Source organism: Salmo salar, chromosome ssa01, assembly GCF_905237065.1.
Source record: "Salmo salar chromosome ssa01, Ssal_v3.1, whole genome shotgun sequence".
NCBI lineage: Eukaryota > Metazoa > Chordata > Actinopteri > Salmoniformes > Salmonidae > Salmo > Salmo salar.
In genome coordinates this window covers 35,839,973-35,860,936 of record NC_059442.1, presented here as the reverse complement: position 1 = coordinate 35,860,936, position 20,964 = coordinate 35,839,973, and positions in this window count along the sequence as shown.

Genomic DNA, 20,964 nt, shown 5'->3' with positions numbered 1-20,964 from the left:
CAAAGAGTTCAATCTTTCCCCCAACTGCTCAAGTTGGCTGGGCGGCCAGCTCTAGGAAGAGTCTTCATGTTTGAAAATGTCTTCCATTTAAGAATGATGGAGGTCACTGTGTTCTTGGGGCCCTTCAATGCTGCAGCAATTCTTTGGTACCCTTCCTCAGATCTGTGCCTCGACACAATCCTGTCTCGGAGCTCGACGGACAATTCCTTCGACCTTATGTCTTGGTTTTTGCTCTGACATGCACTGACAACTGTGGGACCTTGTATAGACAGGTGTGTCCCTTTCATGTCCATTCAATTGAATTTACCACAGGTGGACTCCAATCAAGTTGTAGAAACATCTCAAGGACAATCAATAGAAACCTGAGCTCAATTTCGATTCTCATAGCAAAGGGTCTGAATTCTTATGTAAATGACGTATTTTTGTTTATAATTTTTCTTAAATCTAAAAACCTGTTTTTGTTTTGTCATTATGGGGTATTGTGTGTAGATTGATGAGGAAAACATTTCATTTAATCAATTTTAGAATAAGGCTGTAATGTAACAAAATGTGGACAAAGTCAAGGGGTCTGAATACTATAGGCCTAAGGCCGAGACAATAAGAAGAAACAGTGGCAGAATGAATTCAACCGTGTCCTTCACTGCAGCCGCAGTCAACGTGAGTGAAGTATTTAAACGTGTTAACCCTCGCAAGGCTGCCAGCCCAGTCGGCATCCCGAGCCGCGTCCTCAGAGCATGCCCAGAACAGCTGGCTGGTGTGTTTACGGACATATTCAATCAATCCTTATCCCAGTCTGCTGTTCCCACATGCTTCAAGAGGGCCACCATTGTTCCAGTTCCCAAGAAAGCTAAGGTAACTGAGCTAAATGACTATCACCCCATAGCACTCACCTCCGTCATCATGAAGTGCTTTGAGAGACTAGTCAAGGATCATATCACCTCCGCCCTACCTGACACCCTAGACCCACTCCAATTTGCTTACCGCCCCAATAGGTCCAAAGACGACGCAATCACAATCACACTGCACACTGCCCTAACCCATCTGGACAAGAGGAATACCTATGTAAGAATGCTGTTCATCGACTACAGCTCAGCATTTAACACCATTGTACCCTACAAACTCGAGACCCTGGGTCTCGACCCTGCCCTGTGCAACTGGGTCCTGGACTTCCTGACGGGCCGCCCCCAGGTGGTGAGGGTAGGACACAACATCTCCACCCCGCTGATCCTCAACACTGGGGCCCCACAAGGGTGCATTCTCAGCCCTCTCCTGTACTCCCTGTTCACCCATGACTGTGTGGCCATGCACGCCTCCAACTCAATCATCAAGTTTGCAGACGACACTACAGTGGTAGGCTTGATTACCAACAACGACGAGACGGCCTACAGCGAGGAGGTGAGGGACCTCGAAGTGTGGTGTTAGGAAAATAACCTCACACTCAACGTCAACAAAACAAAGGAGATGATTGTGGACTTCAGGAAACAGCAGAGGGAGCACCCCCTTATCCACATCGACGGGACAGTAGTGAAGAAGGTGGAAAGTTTTAAGTTCCTCGGCATTCACATCACGGACAAACTGAAATGGTCCACCCACACAGACAGTGTGGTGAAGGAGGCGCAGCAGCGCGTCTTCAACCTCAGGAGGCTGAAGAAATTTGGCTTGTCACCAAAAACACTCACTAACTTTTACAGATGCACAATCGAGAGCATCCTGTCAGGCTATATCACCGCCTGGTATGGCAACTGCTCCGCCCACAACCTTAAGGCTCTCCAGAGGGTAGTGAGGTCTGCACAACGCATCACCGGGGTAAACTACCTGCTCTCCAGGACACCTACACAGGTGTCACAGGAAGGCCAAAAAGATCATCAAGGACAACAACCACCCGAGCTGCTGCTTGTTCACCCCGCTATCATCCAGAAGGCGAGGTCAGTACAGGTGCATCAAAGCTGGGACCGAGAGATTGAAAAACAGCTTCTATCTCAAGGCCATCAGACTGTTAAACAGCCATCACTAACATTGAGTGGCTGCTGCCAACATACTGACTCAATCTCTAGCCACTTTAATAATAAAAAATTGGATGTAATAAATGTATCACTAGTCACTTTAAACTATGCCACTTTATATAATGTTTACATACACTACTCATCTCATATGCATCTTGCCTATGCCGTGCGGCCATCGCTCATCCATATATATTTTTATGTACATATTCTTATTCATTCCTTTACACTTGTGTGTATAAGGTAATTGTTGTGAAATTGTTAGATTACTTGTTAGATATTACTGCATGGTCGGAACTAGAAGCACAAGTATTTCACTACACTCACATTAACATCTGCTAACCATGTGTATGTGACAAAGACAATTTGATTTGATTTTGATTTGATTTGTTTCATCACAAAACCGGACAGCCACATCTGTCCAGTGAATACAAAACATATTGCATGTAACAAACAGCTACATGACCTACAGCACGGTCAAGCAAGTTAATGTTTCCGACATTTTCCGACTACTAAGCTATTGATTTAAAACCACAGAGTTACCACAAGTAACAACTAAAACAGGCTCTGTCTCCACTAATCCAGCACCATTTTAAAACTTTTGTCCAATCAACGTAAACTAAATATGATGTGGCTGTCCATGGCACTGATTTCACTCCCCTTACTTGTAGAGAAACGCAAGCAATGTCATCCTCCTCTTTCATGTTGCCTAAATGGTCTATGACTGTCATTTAGTGTTTGTTCCTTTCCTCCTTGTCAATCACCATTGGCTCATTGGTGAAATTAGCATTATAACAATATCTTTAATTAAATCATTCAAGAACCTTTATTAATGCAATTGCAGACAGAAATTGACAAACAGGAACATAGCACACATGTTTCTGAGTAAGTTCTGCATCAAACAAAAGGTCTCAAGTTGTTTTATTAAACCAAAGTCCCGCCTTAGTGATATCACTGACTACGTCATTACCTTTTTACTACTGAGACCAAAACCCTGCATCCATAGCTATACAAACAAAGAATTTCAGTGTTTATCTAAAAGCTACGCAATAAATGTCCCCTCCCCGAAGTTGATTTATTGTGGAATGTCTGAGTAGTCTCTCATCTCCCACACTCCCCTGCAGAGTTCTGTCTCAGTCACACATTATAAGAGAGAGAAAGAGCAAACAATTGTGGAACAATTCTAAAACTATATAATGAATATATATTGTTAATCTATAGTCTAGGGCCCTTTAAATGTAAGGAAGAAGGGGTCTTATAACCCCTCCCCTTCTATTAACATAAGCATAATCAATTATTCTAATACATCAAACATTTGTACAGCCCCAAATCATGACCCCTAGGTGAATCTTGACATTGTCCTAGGCTACCTGGCTAAAATGCTTGCTCACTAGCTTATTAACTTCCTTTCATGGGCAACGATGTGCCAAGCCTACATCTAGCTACATGTTGAACTTCCATCCTCTCATGCTAGGGGCACAATGTGTAAATGTATGGTTTGATCAGAATCGCTGTTATAATCATTAGCCAGTACGGAGAATAAAGTAAAACCACAAGTCCAAATCCCTATCTTCATCCATGGCAAATTTAGGAATAAGATGATTTTAGCTAGCTAGCTAGCTAGCCATCGGAGGACAACAACACAACGAGATGCAGCAATAAATAAAAATTATGTCAATGATATTTGGATTCTGGTGATGTGATTGATGTGAAGCCAAATCCAAACTGGCTTCCTTTGACACTTTTTTTGGTGCGCCAGGACCATTTACTGCTGAGCTCACTAAGCTCAACACTGATTGGCTATTATTTGTATTTATTTTTGTAAAGGGAGGCCAAATGCCTGCTGGCTTCCCTTGCATTCAATGCTATGGGCAGCAACAATGTAAAACAATTTTTTTACCAGAGAGCATCAGATAGATATGCTACACATACCGAGACAGAGGGGCACTGTTTTGTTCACTCGGATGCGTTCTCCGGTGAGATACATTCAGCCTTTTGCGAATTGAAGGAAATGTATGAAACACAGAGAGACAAAATATACATAATTTTGTTTCTTTTTTTCTTTGTACATTTTTGGGGGAAGCCTGGCTTCCCCTGGCATCCATGAATATGCGCCACTAACTTTGTGATTATTACAATAGCAACATTGTTTTTCATAGGACTTTGGAAATGTCTTTATACTTGCATAATAATGGAGATATTACAAAAGTGGAATGAGGAACAGTAACTATTCATGTACAATAGCTACAAACTCTCAGCTCATTGCTATGCAGTTATAATGCAATTACCAAAGTATTATGTAACAACATGCTAATAAAATGTCTCTCAAAGTAATTACAGTTATTACACAGGCACAAGAACAATTTAATGTTAAGTGCTACTGAGAACGCTAACAGTAACATAATGTTCATTGTTGAAAGGGAACTAAATATCCCAAAACTGCTTTCTTGATTCAAATACAGCCAAGATATGTGGAAAATCATGTTAGTTTGTATTCTGAGTGAACTATCCCTTTAAAGATGATATAGTGTGTGTTTGAAACAAGAACAGTCACCCTCAGATGGACAAAGAGGTTCAAAGTTGTTTTTGTAAAGCATCCAACTTGCTGATTGCAGTGTTTGCAAATGCCTTTGAATTACTCTGCAGTATTTTCAGGTATCATAAAATTAATTGCAGCTTTCAACCTTGTCAGTGTCATGTTGAAAGAGTCATACAGTAGTTGAGCGTCAAAACGTATTTATACTTATCTGTACAAAATATTATTGATTAATCTATCTGAGAGTCGCATTTGTAAGCCTGGGGCAATGGACATTCAGGATGGACGTTTACAAAATGCACAGATAGAAATGCATTGTGTAGATCAAATGTGACTCTCAGATAGATTGGAATAGTATAGGAGATTTTGTGTGCTCTATTCATTATATTTCTATCTTCAACATGCCGTTGAAGGTAGCCAATCCAATAGTTTCTGAAAAGTAGTCACTTGCTGAGATCTCTATTCAAATATTTCAAATAAACTAGTTTCCTTCACAGATCTGTATTCAAATTGTTCAAAAAAGCAGTTACTTTCTGAGATCTGTATTCAAATAGTTTTTTTTTTAAATTACTTACTTTCTTAGATATGTATTCCAATAGTATTGAAAAATAGTACATTTTTGGGGATCTGCATTCAAAGAGTTGTAGTCACCCGGGCAAAATAGTTTATTTCCACAAAGCATAGTTAACTATAGTTTTATCTTAGTGTTAATCGAGTAACTTTCTGCCCAGCTACAAGGTGTTAATATGGGCATGCTTCCGGCGGTGCAGTTGAGACTGTTCTGAAGTGATTTTACCCAACATGTGAAATGTAATGTTTTGAAGTTCTTCATTCATTGCTCTTCAGCTGTCATTCGTACTAGTTGAGAGATGTTATACTGATGTTGAATAAAATTGCACCATAAATAATGCAAGTCTGAAAATACCGTGACGATGCCTCAAATTTATATTTCAAAATGACTTACCAAATTATCCATCAGGACAATTCCTTACATCTCCTGCAATGTATGTGTGTGTATATATATATATATATATATATATATACAGTTGAAGTCAGAAGTTTACATAAACCTTAGCCAAATATATTTAATCCGAGTAAAAATTCGCTGTCTTACGTCAATTAGGATCACCACTTTATATTAAGAATGTGAAATGTCAGAATAATAGTAGAGAGAATGATTTATTTCAGCTTTTATTTCTTTCATCACTTTCCCAGTGGGTCAGAAGTTTACATACACTCAATTAGTATTTGGTAGCACTGCCTTTAAATTGTTTAACTTGGGTCAAACGTTTCGGGTAGCCTTCCACAAGCTTCCCACAATAAGTTGGGTGAATTTTGGCCCATTCCTCCTGACAGAGCTGGTGTAACTGAGTAAGGTTTGTAGGCCTCCTTGCTCGCACACCATTTTTCAGTTCTGCCCACAAATTTTCTACAGGATTGAGGTCAGGGATTTGTGATGGCCACTCCAATACCTTGATTTAGTTGGCTTTAGGACATTTTGCCACAACTTTGGAAGTATGCTTGGGGTCATTGTCCATTTGGAAGACCCATTTGTGACCAAACTTTAACATCCTGACTGATGTCTTGAGACGTTGCTTCAATATAGCCACGTAATTTTCCTCCTCATGATGCCATCTATTTTGTGAAGTGCACCAGTCCCTCCTGCAGCAAAGCACCCCCACAACATGATGCTGCCACCCCCGTGCTTCACGGTTGGGATGGTGTTCTTTGGCTTGCAAGCATCCCCCTTTTTCCTCCAAACATAACGGTGGTCATTATGGCCAAACAGTTCTATTTTTGTTTCATCAGATCAGAGTACATTTCTCCAAAAAGTATGATCTTTGTCCCCGTGTGCAGTTGCAAACCGTAGTCTGGCTTTTTTATGGAGGTTGTGGAGCAGTGGCTTCTTCCTTGCTGAGCGGCCTTTCAGGTTATGTCGATATTGGACTCGTTTTACTGTGGATATAGATACTTTTGTACCTGTTTCCTCCAACATCTTCGCAAGGTCCTTTGCTGTTGTTCTGGGACTGATCTGCACTTTTCGCACAAAGTATGTTCATCTCTAGGAGACAGAACGCGTCTCCTTCCTGAGCGGTATGACGGCTGCGTGGTCCCATGGTGTTTATACTTGCGTACTATTGTTTGTACAGATGAATGTGGTACCTTCAGGCGTTTGGAAATTGCTCCCAAGGATGAACCAGACTTGTGGAGGTCTACATTTCTTTTTCTGAGGTCTTGGCTGATTTCTTTTGATTTTCCCATGATGTCAAGCAAAGAGGCCCTGAGTTTGAAGGTAGGCCTTGAAATGCATACACAGGTACACCTCCAATTGACTCAAATGATGTCAATTAGCCTACCAGAAGCTTCTAAAGCCATGACATCATTTTCTGGAATTTTCCAAGCTGTTTAAAGGCACAGTCAACTTAGTGTATGTAAACATCTGACCCACTGGAATTGTGATACAGTGAATTATAAGGGAAATAATCTGTCTGTAACCAATTGTTGGAAAAATTACTTTTGTCATGCGCAAAGTAGATGTCCTAACCAACTTGCCAAAACTATAGTTTGTTTACAAGAAATGTATGGAGTGGCTGAAAAATGAGCTATAATGACTCCAACCTAAGTGTATGTAAACTTCCAACTTCAACGGTATAAATATATATATATTTGGAAGGTTACCTGAGGATTCCTGATCACATGGCAGATTAACTTCCTCATATCTGACATGTCCTTCTTTATCCCCTTTCACACGGATGCTTTTACACAGCCATTACTTAGAGCACTTGAGTCTACTTGTCTCATTCATGTGACACATGCCATGAGTTTGCATATTTGGGTTATCAAATGCCTTCAAAAGCCAAACCTGTAGGAGTGGATACTGCTGGATGGAGCAACCTGTCGGTCTGATCAGACAGGTCGCCTCAGTAAACATTCAGGCCAGCATCCAGTTTGATGTTTGACTGGATTAGACTGTAGGACTGTCAGTCCTGAGACAGTGTTGCATCTTCTCTGTCTCTCTGAGATCCTGTGTGTGTGTGTGTGTGTGTGTGTGTGTGTGTGTGTGTGTGTGTGTGTGTGTGTGTGTGTGTGTGTGTGTGTGTGTGTGTGTGTGTGTTAGTGATGCACAGGTTGACTCATAACCCGCAGTCCCTGCAGTTATATCCACGGGACGGTCAGGTTTAGGTTTATAAAATATTGTTTGGATGAAGGACAGATGGGTCGCGGCTGGTTGAATGAAGAGAAAACAATGTAAAATATATAAATACAGTAGAAGTTGGACATTTACATACACTTAGGTTGGAGTCATTAAAGCTCCTTTTTAAATCAATCCACAAATTTCTTGTTAATAAACTATAGTTTTGGCAAGTCGGTTAGGACATCTACTTTGTGCATGACACAAGCTATTTTTCCAACATTTGTTTATAGAGAGATTATTTCACTTATAATTCGCTATCACAATTCCAGTGGGTGAGAAGTTTACATACACTAAGTTGACTGTGCCTTTAACCTGTTATGGCTAGGGGGCAGTATTTTCACGGCTGGATAAAAAACGTACCCGATTTAATCTGGTTACTACTCCTGCCCAGTAACTAGAATATGCATATAATTATTGGCTTTGGATAGAAAACACCCTAAAGTTTCTAAAACTGTTTGAATGGTGTCTGTGAGTATAACAGAACTCATATGGCAGGCCAAAATCTGAGAAGGTTTCATTCAGGAAGTGGCCTGTCTGACAAGGTGTCGTTCTTCTTGTCTCTGTTTATTGAAGAGTGAGGATCTTAGCTGTCCCGGGACACATCCTATGGCTGCCATAGGTTCTCAGAAGGCGGCAAAAAGCGGAATCGTGGCTTTGCAGGCTCTGGCTGAAACAAAGTAGCACGTTTGGGTAGTGGCTGGTTACAGTACTGTGAGACTCAGGCTCGTGCCCGCGTCGACCGAAAGCTTTGTTTTCATTCCTCTGTTTAGCTAAATGGACATTCCCGGTAGGAATATTATCGCTTTTTTACGAGAAAAATTGCATAAAAATGGATTTTAAACAGCGGTTGACATGCTTCGAAGTACGGTAATGGAATATTTAGATTTTTTTGTCACGAATTGCGCCATGCGCGCGACCCTTCTTTACCATTCGGATAGTGTCTGGGACGCACAAACAAAACGCCGCTATTCGGATATAACGATGGATTATTTTGGACCAAACCAACATTTGTTATTGAAGTAGCAGTCCTGGGAGTGCATTCTGACGAAGACAACAAAAGGTAATCAAACTTTTATAATAGTAAATCTGATATTGGTGAGTGCTAAACTTGCCGGGTGTCTAAATAGCTAGCCCGTGATGCCTGGGCTATGTACTTAGAATATTGCAACATGTGCTTTCACCAAAAAGCTATTTTAAAATCGGACATATCGAGTGAATAGAGGAGTTATGTATCTATAATTCTTAAAATAATTGTTATGCTTTTTGTGAACGTTTATCGTGAGTAATTTAGTAAATTGTTAGCAAATTCCCCGGAAGTTTGCGGGGGGTATGCTAGTTCTGAACGTCACATGCTAATGTAAAAAGCTATTTTTTGATATAAATATGAACTTGATTGAACAAAACATGCATGTATTGTATAACATAATGTCCTAGGTGTGTCATCTGATGAAGATCATCAAAGGTTAGTGCTGCATTTAGCTGTCTTCTGGGTTTTTGTGACATTATATGCTAGCTTGAAAAATGGGTGTCTGATTATTTCTGGCTTGGTACTCTGCTGACATAATCTAATGTTTTTCTTTCGCTGTAAAGCCTTTTTGCAATCGGACAGTGTGGTTAGATAAAGGAGAGTCTTATCTTTAAAATGCTGTGAAATAGTCATATGTTTGAAAAATGGAAGTTTTTGTATTTATGAGGAACTTGTAATTCACGCCAAGCTTATCATTGAATATTGGAGCAGGTGTTCCGCTAGCGGAACGTCTAGATGTAAGAGGTTTTAAACAGCTTGGAAAATTCCAGAAAATGATGTCATGGCTTTAGAAGCTTCTGATAGGCTAATTGACATAGTTTGAGTCAATTGGAGGTGTACCTGTGGATGTATTTTAAGGCCTACCTTCAAACTCAGTGCCTCTTTGCTTGACATTATGGGAAAATCAAAAGAAACAGCCAAGACCTCAGAAAGAAAATTGTAGACCTCCACAAGTCTGGTTCTTCCTTGAGAGCAATTTCCAAACTCCTGAAGGTGCCACATTCATCAGTACAGAAGTATAAACACAATGGGACCACGCAGCCGTCATACCGCTCAGGAAGGAGACGCGTTCTGTCTCCTATAGACGAACGTACTTTGGGGCGAAAAGTTCAAATCAATCCCAGAACAACAGCAAAGGACCTTGTGAAGATGCTGGAGGAAACAGGTACAAAGTATCTATATCCACAGTAAAACGAGTTCTATATCGACATAACCTGAAAGGCCGCTCAGCAAGGAAGAAACCACTGCTCCAAAACCGTCATAAAAAAAGGCAGAGTACAGTTTGTCACTGCACATGGAGACAAAGATCGTACTTTTTGGAGAAATGTCCTCTGGTCTGATGAAACAAAAATAGAACTGTTTGGCGATAATGACCATCATTTTGTTTGGAGGAAAAAGGGGGAGGCTTGCAAGACAAAGAACACCATCCTAACCGTGAAGCACGGGGGTGGCAGCATCATGTTGTGGGGGTGCTTTGCTGCAGGAGGGACTGGTGCACTTCACAAAATAGATAGCATCATCAGGAAGGAAAATTATTTGAATATATTGAAGCAATATTTCAAGACATCAGTCAGGAAGTTAAATCTAACTGCCTGTAGCTGAGGCCCTGAAGCAAGGATATGCATATTCTTGATACCATTTGAAAGGAAACACTTTGTATTTTCTCCTACATTAAATTCGCATTTCCACAAAGTTCAAAGACAAAACCAACCGGTATTTTTCTACAAACATATTTGAAATGCAAGAGAAATGTCATAGTTACATCCATCACTCTGATTGTAATTCCGAATGTGTCCACAAGATGACAGTAGTGTATGTGCAAAGTTTCAGATTGATAACTTGAAAAATGAGTGAACAGCAAGACTTTTAGTGTAAAGTCCCCAGGTACATTTGGGCAAAAACGTGAAGAAGACATTCGCATTCATAATCCATTTATTCTGCAAGAAAATCGTCAAATCTGTATACTTGGACTTTGATTCAGCTTTCCAAGTATTAGTAGCCATACTTTGAGGACAATACAGTGCCACTGACACGGCCCGCTACCAAAACCTGCGGGCTCTCCTTCACTGTAGCGAACGTGAGTAAAACTTTTAAACATGTTAACCCTCGCAAGGCTGAAGGCCCAGACGACATCCCCGGCCGTGTCCTCAGAGCATGCGCAGACCAGCTGGCTGGTGTGTTTACAGACATATTCAATCAGTCCTTATCCCAGTCTGCTGTCCCCACATGCTTCAAGAGGGCCACCATTGTTCCTGTTCCCAAGAAAGCTAAGGTAACTGAGCTAAATGACTACCGCCCTGTAGCACTCACTTCCGTCATCATGAAGTGCTTTTAGAGACTAGTCAAGGACCATATCCCCTCCACCCTACCTGACACCCTAGACCCACTCCAATTTGCTTACCACCACAATAGGTCCACAGACGACGCAATCGCCATCACACTGCACACTGCCCTAACCCATCTGGACAAGAGGAATACCTATGTAAGAATGCTGTTCATCGATTACAGCTCAGCATTTAACACCATAGTACCCTCCAAACTCGTCATTAAGCTCAAGACCCTGGGTCTCGACCCCGCCCTGTGCAACTGGGTCCTGGACTTCCTGACGGGCCACCCCTAGGTGGTGAGGGTATGGAGCAACATCTCCACCACACTGATCCTCAACACTGGGTCCCCACAAGGGTGCGTTCTCAGCCCTCTCCTGTACTCCCTGTTCACCCATGACTGTGTGGCCATGCACGCCTCCAACTCAATCATCAAGTTTGCAGACGACACTACAGTGGTAGGCTTGATTACCAACAACAACGAGACGGCCTACAGGGAGGAGGTGAGGGACCTCGAAGTGTGGTGTCAGGAAAATAACCTCACACTCAATGTCAACAAAACAAAGAAGATGATCGTGGACTTCAGGAAACAGCAGAGGGAGCAGCCCCCTATCTACATTGACGGGACAGTAGTGGAGAGGGTGGAGAGTTTTAAGTTCCTCGGCGTACACATCACGGACAAACTGAAATGGTCCACCCACACAGACAGCGTGGTGAAGCAGGCGCAGCAGCACCTCTTCAACCTCAGAAGGCTGAAGAAATTTGGCTTGTCACCAAAAACACTCACAAACTTTTACAGGTGCACAGTCGAGAGCATCGTGTCGGGCTGTATCACCGCCTGGTACGGCAACTGCTCCGCCCATAACCGTAAGGCTCTCCAAAGGGTAGTGAGGTCTGCACAACGCATCACCGGGTGCAAACTACCTGCCCTCCAGGACACTTACACCACCCGATGTCACAGGAAGGCCAAAAAGATCATCAAGGACAACAACCACCCGAGCCACTGTCTGTTCACCCCGCTATCATCCAGAAGGCGAGGTCAGTACAGGTGCATCAAAGCGGGGACCGAGAGACTGAAAAACAGCTTCTATCTCAAGGCCATCAGACTGTTAAACAGCCATCACTAACATTGAGTGGCTGCTGCCAACATACTGACTGCACCCACTTTAATAATGGTAAAATGTATGTAATCAATTTATCACTAGCCACTTTATATTATATAATGTTTACTTACCCTACATTACTCATCTCTTATGTATATACTGTTCGCTATACCATCTACTGCATCTTGCCATCTGATGTAATTAAATGTATCACTAGCCACTTTAAACAATGCCACTTTATATAATGTTCTCATAGCCTACATTGCTCATCTCATATGTATATACTGTACTCTATACCATCTACTGCATCTGGCCGTTCGGCCATCACTCATTTATATATTTTTATGTACATATCCTTTACACATGTGTGTATAAGGTAGTTGTTGTGGAATTGTTAGGTTATATTACTTGTTAGATATTACTGCATGGTCGGAACTAGAAGCACAAGCATTTCGCTACACTTGCATTAACACCTGCTAACCATGTGTATGTGACAAATAAATTTGATATGAGTATAAGTTCAACATTTGCAAAACAACCAGTTTTCATTACTTCATAACTCTGAATCATTTTTGTCCAAAAAGAAAAGGCATGCTGTTGTACAAGGTTAGAAGCTAGATTTTACAACATATATATGGTTCCCGGGGCGTAAAGCCCAGCTCACTGGCTATCCAGCTAGCTTTGTTTGACCCCGATTGGTGCTTATTTGACAAAGATACAGTTGTTCAAGTGATGGCCGCCCGCGTGTTCACCGTGTCATGAAGGATTTACTCTCTGACCAAATATGATGTCCTATAGGATATACTACACCCCTAATGAAATAGTGAAATCTTGTGAAATCTTGTTACAACGTGATTTGACTCGTTCAAACATTTAGGGTGAGATTTTCACAGATTCCTGTCTTTGCAAATTGAATGAGTGGAAATACAAAATCGATCGTGCGTGCTATATGGACCTTTTTAGGATATGAAAAAGGATTTTATCTAACAATCTCCGGGACCCTTTGGATGATAAATCAGAGCAAGATTTCCAAATGTAAGTACACATTTCACCTTCAGAGGTGAATTTATCAAACCTTTCGCATTGAAAAAAATGTTTTGTTGTTAGGAGCTCTCCTCAAACAATAGCATGGCATTTTTCACAGTAATAGCTACTGTAAATTGGACAGTGCAGTTATATTAACAAGAATTGAAGCTTTCAGCCGATATAAGACACTTATATGTACCAACATTTGTTGTTACTCTAAAATCTGCTATCTTGATATAATGCGCTGCATGATTTACAATTGTCCGGTTGACGGAAAGCCGATCCTTAAGAAGTTAAAGCTTGGTCGCAAATGGGTCTTCCAAATGGACAATGACCCCAAGCATACTTCCAAAGTTGTGGCAAAATGTCTTAAGGTCAACAAAGTCAAGGTATTGAAGTGGCCATCACAAAGCCCTGACCTCAATCCAATGGAACATTTTTGGGCAGAACTGATAAAGTGTGTACAAGCAAGGAGGCCTACAAACCTTACTCAGTTACACCAGCTCTGTCTGGAGGAATGGGCCAAAATTCACCCAATTTATTGTCGGAAGCTTGGGTCAAATGCCGAAACGTTTGACCCAAGTTAAACAAAATTAAAGGAGATTCTACCAAATACTAATTGAGTGTATGTGAACTTCTGACCCACAGGGAATGTGATAATAATAAATAAATAACAGCTGAAATAAATCACTCTCTACTATTATTCTGACATTTCACATTCTTAAAATAAAGTGGGGATCCTAACTGACCTAAGACTTCGAGTTTTTACTAGGATTAAATGTCAGGAATTGTGAAAAACTGAGTTTAAATGTATTTGGCTAAGGTGTATTTAAACTTCCGACTTCAACTGTATATAATTATATTATAATTATTTTGCAATTCATATCCATTGACTACATTGAGTTTATTTTAACTTTTTTTCTGGCATTTGGCAATGGGTACAAGAAATCCTAAGCTTTAAGGCCTAATTGTAGCCTAACCATGATAAATACACAACAATCGCCAAATGCTTTTTGGAACTTGGACAGAAAGTCCAATCCACTGAGGCAAAAATGATAGAGCTGTATACCACCAGTGTTTTTGCAGAATATTTCTGAATAGCATGTGATTACTTAAACATGCAAGCAATTTCAATATACAAAGAAAATGACATTATCGTCATGTAACTAATCGCATCAAGGGTGAGCTTATAATGCCATGAATAAAAATGAATCCCTGTAAGTAAGATTGTATTAAAATGTGAATTCTGGATGTATCATGGCAGAGAAATACTAAGGAAGTTCTCAGTGTAAGTAGATAACATTTTACTTGTTGATCCTGTAAATGAAGGATGTATGTATGGTACTGTAGGTAGGTAAATGCTGTTTTTCTAAATCAGCGTGGACTGCTGAGTAATGTGACAGTGATGCATTTGCCCCAAAGGTGTAATTACCCTTGGCTGCTCCATCTTCGTTTTCCCCGTCTGTAATTGAAAGCAATTCAAGCAGTCAGCAAGCATTATGACCCCACTGACATAAACCAATGTCAGATGAACGCTTCTCTTTTTGTTGTTGTTGCTTTGCTTTGCCTTGGTGAGGAGGATTGGATAAGTGTTTTGTTTTGAGCTTGAAAGGAGCTCATCTGGTTTACAATGTGCAACAACAAGCACATCCAGTTGTGTTTTACCCACAGATATCCTGCTGGAGATGGTAATGGGAACATGTTTGCTAATCTCAAAGTGTCAGGGGACAGGAGGAAATGCTGGTTGGTTCCTCCTTTGGATCCAGGTCAAATACTTTCTTCTATTTACAACCTTGGCAGAAAAACACAGAGACAGAATGACAAGGTTTTGTTGTACTGAACATGATTGACTCCAATGAATGCTTGGGCTTGCATGAGATATATTTTCCAAAATATAATATTTAATGTCATTGTCTAGTGGATACAGATCGACTGCTAAAAAAACAAAATATCTCATGGTGGGTGGGGGGGGTGTAAGAGCCACTTCAATGAGTGGTCCTATTTATTTATTTATTTTCTATTTTATTCTATTCTACAAGGCCAGGCCAATCCAAGGTCTTACTATCGCCATGTACCCACAAAACACCAACTGTTCTCTTAGAGTAAGCAGCACAACCAGAAACACCCCGTACACTGGCACTGAATCACCACAGAATTGTTCAACTTCATGTTCATCTCCATCCCCACCCCAACAGCAACATATGTGAAAATGCCACGTTTCTATGTTTTGTAGTAAAAAAGATAGAGGAAGATAAGTGTTTCCAATTACATCATCAACCAATTAGTAGACAGTGCCTACTCAAAATCAGTTAAAAATCACATGATGATGTCATTGGAAACACTTAAAGGTGGTACAACCAGTTATTGAGTGTAAGGGGGCAATTACTTTTTCCACAAGGGGGAATTGGGTGTGTAACTTTGGAAATTAAATTCAGGTTCCCTTAATCTAATATTAGGTTTTGGTTGAAGATCTGATAATATGCAAAAATTAAGGCAAATACTTTTTCACAGCACTGTATGTGGAGTAAAAATAGATAGAAACAGAGATGCGCTCACTGCACATCTATAGATATGGAAACTAATAATAGGAACAGCATGATTCATTCTTCAGTTTTTTTTATTAAAATATGAGCATGGTTTCTCTCAACATCAAAAGCCTTGAATCACACTATTATATTATGCTCCTGTGTTATATCAGTATATCCTAGGTCTCTCTTCAATCTGTTTCACTGAAGTTCAGCATCACCACCTTCCACAGTGTTAGTTTACTTTCATCACGCTATTTTGCTCATTGGTAAGCAAATGCTCCTGCTACCTATCTCTCCTTAACTTATTGACCGGTGTTTTGGCTCACTGCTCCATAATTTACTGCTTGTTTCTACAGCACCAACTTGTGAGTTGATCATCTCTCGCTCGCATAGTGTATGTGCAGCCAGGATCCATACAGTGAGAAACTCCTCCACTTTCTCTCTATTTGTGGTACTTGTGTGACTCAAGTCTGTGTTGCTTGTCTGTTTGTCATTTCATGTGCTGTGCTTGTTTCAGGAGGCGAGGCGCAAGCTGTATTTGCGAACCCACTGTAGCTTATAGCAAACTTTTAGAACATTCCTGTCAAGAAGAGAGACATGGAAGCCCAGGTAGCCTTGCTAACCTAGCTAGCATGTAGTTTCAAAAGGAGGTCACTAACGAACGGTTTCAATGCTGCAAGAGTTGTGCTTATTTTGATCTATTCCGGAATAGTGTGGACCATCCAGACTTTCAAGCTACAGTACCTTGCAAAAGTATTCATCCCCCTTGGCGGTTTTCCTATTTTGTTGCATTACAACCTGTAATTTAAATAGATTTATATTTTGGATTTCATGTACCGGTAATGGACATACACAAAATAGTCCAAATTGGTGAAATGAAAAGAAAAAAATGAAATCGGAAAAGTGGTGCATGCATATGTATTCACCCTCTTTGCTATGAAGCCCCTAAATAAGATCTGGTGCAACCAATTACCTTCAGAAATCCCATAATTAGTAAGATTGCACACAGGTGAACTTTATTTAAGTGTCACATGATCTGTCCGGGTGTATCGTTGGATGGAGCCACAGTGTCTCCCGACCCCTCCTGTCTCAGCCTCCAGTATTTATGCTGTAGTAGTTTGTGTCGGGGGGGTAGGTTCAGTCTGTTATATCTGGAGTATTTCTCCTGTCTTATCCGGTGTCCTGTGTGAATTTAAGTATTCTCTCTCTCTCTCTCTCTCTCTCTCTCTCAGGACCTGAGCCCTAGAACCATGCCTCAGGACTACCTGGCCTGATGACTCCTTGCTGTCCCCAGTCCACCTGTCCGTGCTGCTGCTCCAGTTTCAACTGTTCTGCCTGCGGCTATGGAGTCCTGACCTGTTCACCGGACGTGCTACCTTTCCCAGACCTGCTGTTTTCAACTATCTAGAGACCACAGGAGCGGTAGAGATACTCTGAATGTGATCGGCTACGGAAAGCCAACTGACATTTACTCCTGAGGTGCTGACCTGTTGCACCCTCGACAACCACTGTGATTATTATTATTTGACCCTGTTGGTCATATTTGAACATCTTGGCCATGTTTTGTTAAAATCTCCACCTGGCACAGCCAGAAGAGGACTGGCCACCCCTCATAGCCTGGTTCCTCTCTAGGTTTCTTCCTAGATTCTGGCCTTTCTAGGGAGTTTTTCCTAGCCACCGTGTTTCTACACCTGCATTGCTTGCTGTTTGGGGTTTTAGGCTGGGTTTCTGTACAGCATTTTGAGATATCAGCTGATGTAAGAAGGGCTTTATAAATACATTTGATTTGATCTGAATTTGATCTGTCACGTGATCTCAGTATATATACACCTGTTCTGAAAGGAGTCTGCAAGGGGAACCACCAAGCAAGCGGCACCATGAAGAGGAGCTCTCCAAACAGATCAGGGACAGGGTCAGGGAGTTGTGTGGATTTAATGGTACTCCGTGGGATGTTCAAAGTTTTTTTTTTTTTTTTAAAAGCAACCCTGATCTGATATCCTCCCTGGGCTGGGTGGGACGTTTACGAATACCTCCAAAATGCTATAACTTCAATTTCAATTTCTCAAACATATGACTATTTTACACCATTTTAAAGACAAGACTCTCGTTAATCTAACCACATTGTCCGATTTCAAAAAGGCTTTACAGCGAAAGCAAAACATTATATTATGTCAGGAGAGTACCCTGCCAAAAATAATCACACAGCCATTTTCAAAGCAAGCATATATGTCACAAAAACCAAAACCACAGCTAAATGCAGCACTAACCTTTGATGATCTTCATCAGATGACACTCCTAGGACATTATCCTCTCTGGGCTAGGCGGGACGAATTCGTCCCACCTACGTAACAGCCACTGGCAGCCTGTGGCGCGATTTTCAAAACCTTAAAAATCCTATTACTTCAATTTCTCAAACATATGACTATTTTACAGCTATTTAAAGACAAGACTCTCGTTAATCTAACCACACTGTCCGATTTCAAAAAGGCTTTACAACGAAAGCAAAACATTAGATTATGTCAGCAGAGTACCAAGCCAGAAATAATCAGACACCCATTTTTCAAGCCAGCATATAATGTCACCAAAACCCAGAAGACAGCTAAATGCAGCACTCACCTTTGATGATCTTCATCAGATGACAACCCTAGGACATTATGTTATACAATACATGCATGTTTTGTTCAATCAAGTTCATATTTATATCAAAAACCAGCTTTTTACATTAGCATGTGACGTTCAGAACTAGCATACCCCCCGCAAACTTCCGGGGAATTCGCTAACATTTTACTAAATTACTCATGATAAACGTTCACAAAAAGCATAACAATTATTTTAAGAATTATAGATACAGACCTCCTCTATGCACTCGATATGTCCGATTTTAAAATAGCTTTTTGGTGAAAGCACATTTTGCAATATTCTAAGTACATAGCCCAGGCATCACGGGCTCGCTATTTAGACACCCGGCAAGTTTAGCACTCACCATAATCATATTTACTATTATAAAAGTTTCATTACCTTTTGTTGTCTTCGTCAGAATGCACACCCAGGACTGCTACTTCAATAACAAATGTTGGTTTGGTCCAAAATAATCCATCGTTATATCCGAATAGCGGCGTTTTGTTCGTGCGTTCCAGACACTATCCGAAATAGTAAAGAAGTGTCGCGCGCATGGCGCAATTCGTGACAATAAAATTCTAAATATTCCATTACCGTACTTCGAAGCATGTCAACCGCTGTTTAAAATCAGTTTTTACGACATTTTTCTCGTAGAAAAGTGATAATATTCCGACAGGGAATCTCCTTTTTGGCAAACAGAGGAAAAAATCCCAAAGGCGGGGGCGGTCGGGTCACGCGCCTAAGCCCAGTGTCCCTTGATCGGCCACTTGAGAAAGGCGATAATGTGTTTCAGCCTGGGGCTGGAATGACGACATTCTGTTTTTTCCCGGGCTCTGAGCGCCTATGGACGACGTGGGAAGTGTCACGTTAGAGCAGAGATCCTTAGTAAATGATAGAGATGGAAAAGAAGTTCAAGAAATGGTCAGACAGGCCACTTCCTGTAAAGGAATCTCTCAGGTTTTGACCTGCCATTTGAGTTCTGTTATACTCACAGACACCATTCAAACAGTTTTAGAAAATTTAGGGTGTTTTCTATCCATATGTAATAAGTATATGCATATTCTAGTTACTGGGTAGGAGTGGTAACCAGATTAAATCGGGTATGTTTTTTATCCAGCCGTGTCAATACTGCCCCCTATCCTAAACAGGTTAAGTTATACAATACATGCATGTTTTGTTCAATCAAGTTCATATTTATATCAAAAACCAGCTTTTTACATTAGAATGTGATGTTCAGAACTAGCATACCCACCGAAAACTTCCGGTGAATTTACTAAATTACTCACGATTAACGTTCACAAAATACATAACAATTATTTTAAGAATTATAGATACAGAACTCCTTTATGCAATCGCGGTGTCAGATTTTAAAATAGCTTTTCGGCGAAAGCACATTTTGCAATATTCTGAGTACATAGCCCGGCCATCACGGCTAGCTAATTTGACACCCACCAAGTATGGCCCTCACCAAACTCAGATTTACTATTTGAAAAATTTGATTACCTTTGCTGTTCTTCATCAGAATGCACTCCCAGGACTTCTACTTCAACAACAAATGTTGTTTTGGTTCCAAATAATCCATAGTAATATTCAAATACATCCGTTTTGTTCGTGCGTTCAGGTCAGTATCCGAAGGGTGACGCGCGAGCGCATTTCGTGACCAAAAATTTCAAAATATTCCATTACCGTACCGAAGCATGTCAAATGCAGTTTAAAATAAATGTCTATGCTATTTTTCTCGTAAAATAGCGATAATATTCCAACCGGGCGGCGTTGTATTCATTCAAAGGCTGAAAGAAAAAAATGGAGAATTCACATGAACGCGCATCTCCAGTGTCACTGTTCTCAGCCTGACCACTCACAAAATCTCCTGCTGTTTTTCGCCCAGAGACAGGAGAGATGTCATTCCACTTTCTGGCGCCTTCTGAGAGCCAATGGAAGCCTTAGAAAATGTCACGTTACAGCAGAGATGCTGTATTTTTGATAGAGATGCCACAGAAGGAGAACAAATTGTCAGACAGGGCACTTCCTGTATGGATCTTCTCAGGTTTTGGCCTGCCATATGAGTTCTGTTATACTCACAGACACCATTCAAACAGTTTTAGAAACTTTAGAGTGTTTTCTAACCAAATCTACTAATTATATGCATATTCTCGTTTCTGGGCAAGAGTAGTAGCCAGTTTAAATTGGGTACGTTTTTTTCCGGCTGTGCAAATACTGCCCCCTAGCCCCAACAGGATATATACAGATCAGGGTTGCTTTATAAAAAAAAATAAAAACTTTGAACATCCCATGGAGTACCATTAAATCCATTATTAAAAAATTGAAAGACTATGGCACCACAACAAACCTGCCAACAGAGGGCCGCCCACCAAAACGCACTGACCAGGCAAGGAGGGCATTAACCAGAGAGGCAACAAAGATAACCCTAAAGAAGCTGCAAAGTTCCACAGCAGGGATTGGAGTATCTGTCCATAGGACAGAAGGCATGTGGGAGACTCCCCAAACATATGGAAGAAGGTACTCTGGTCAGATGAGACTAAAATTGAGCTTTTTTGGCAATCAAGGAAAACACTATGTCTGGCGCAAACCCAACACCTCTCAT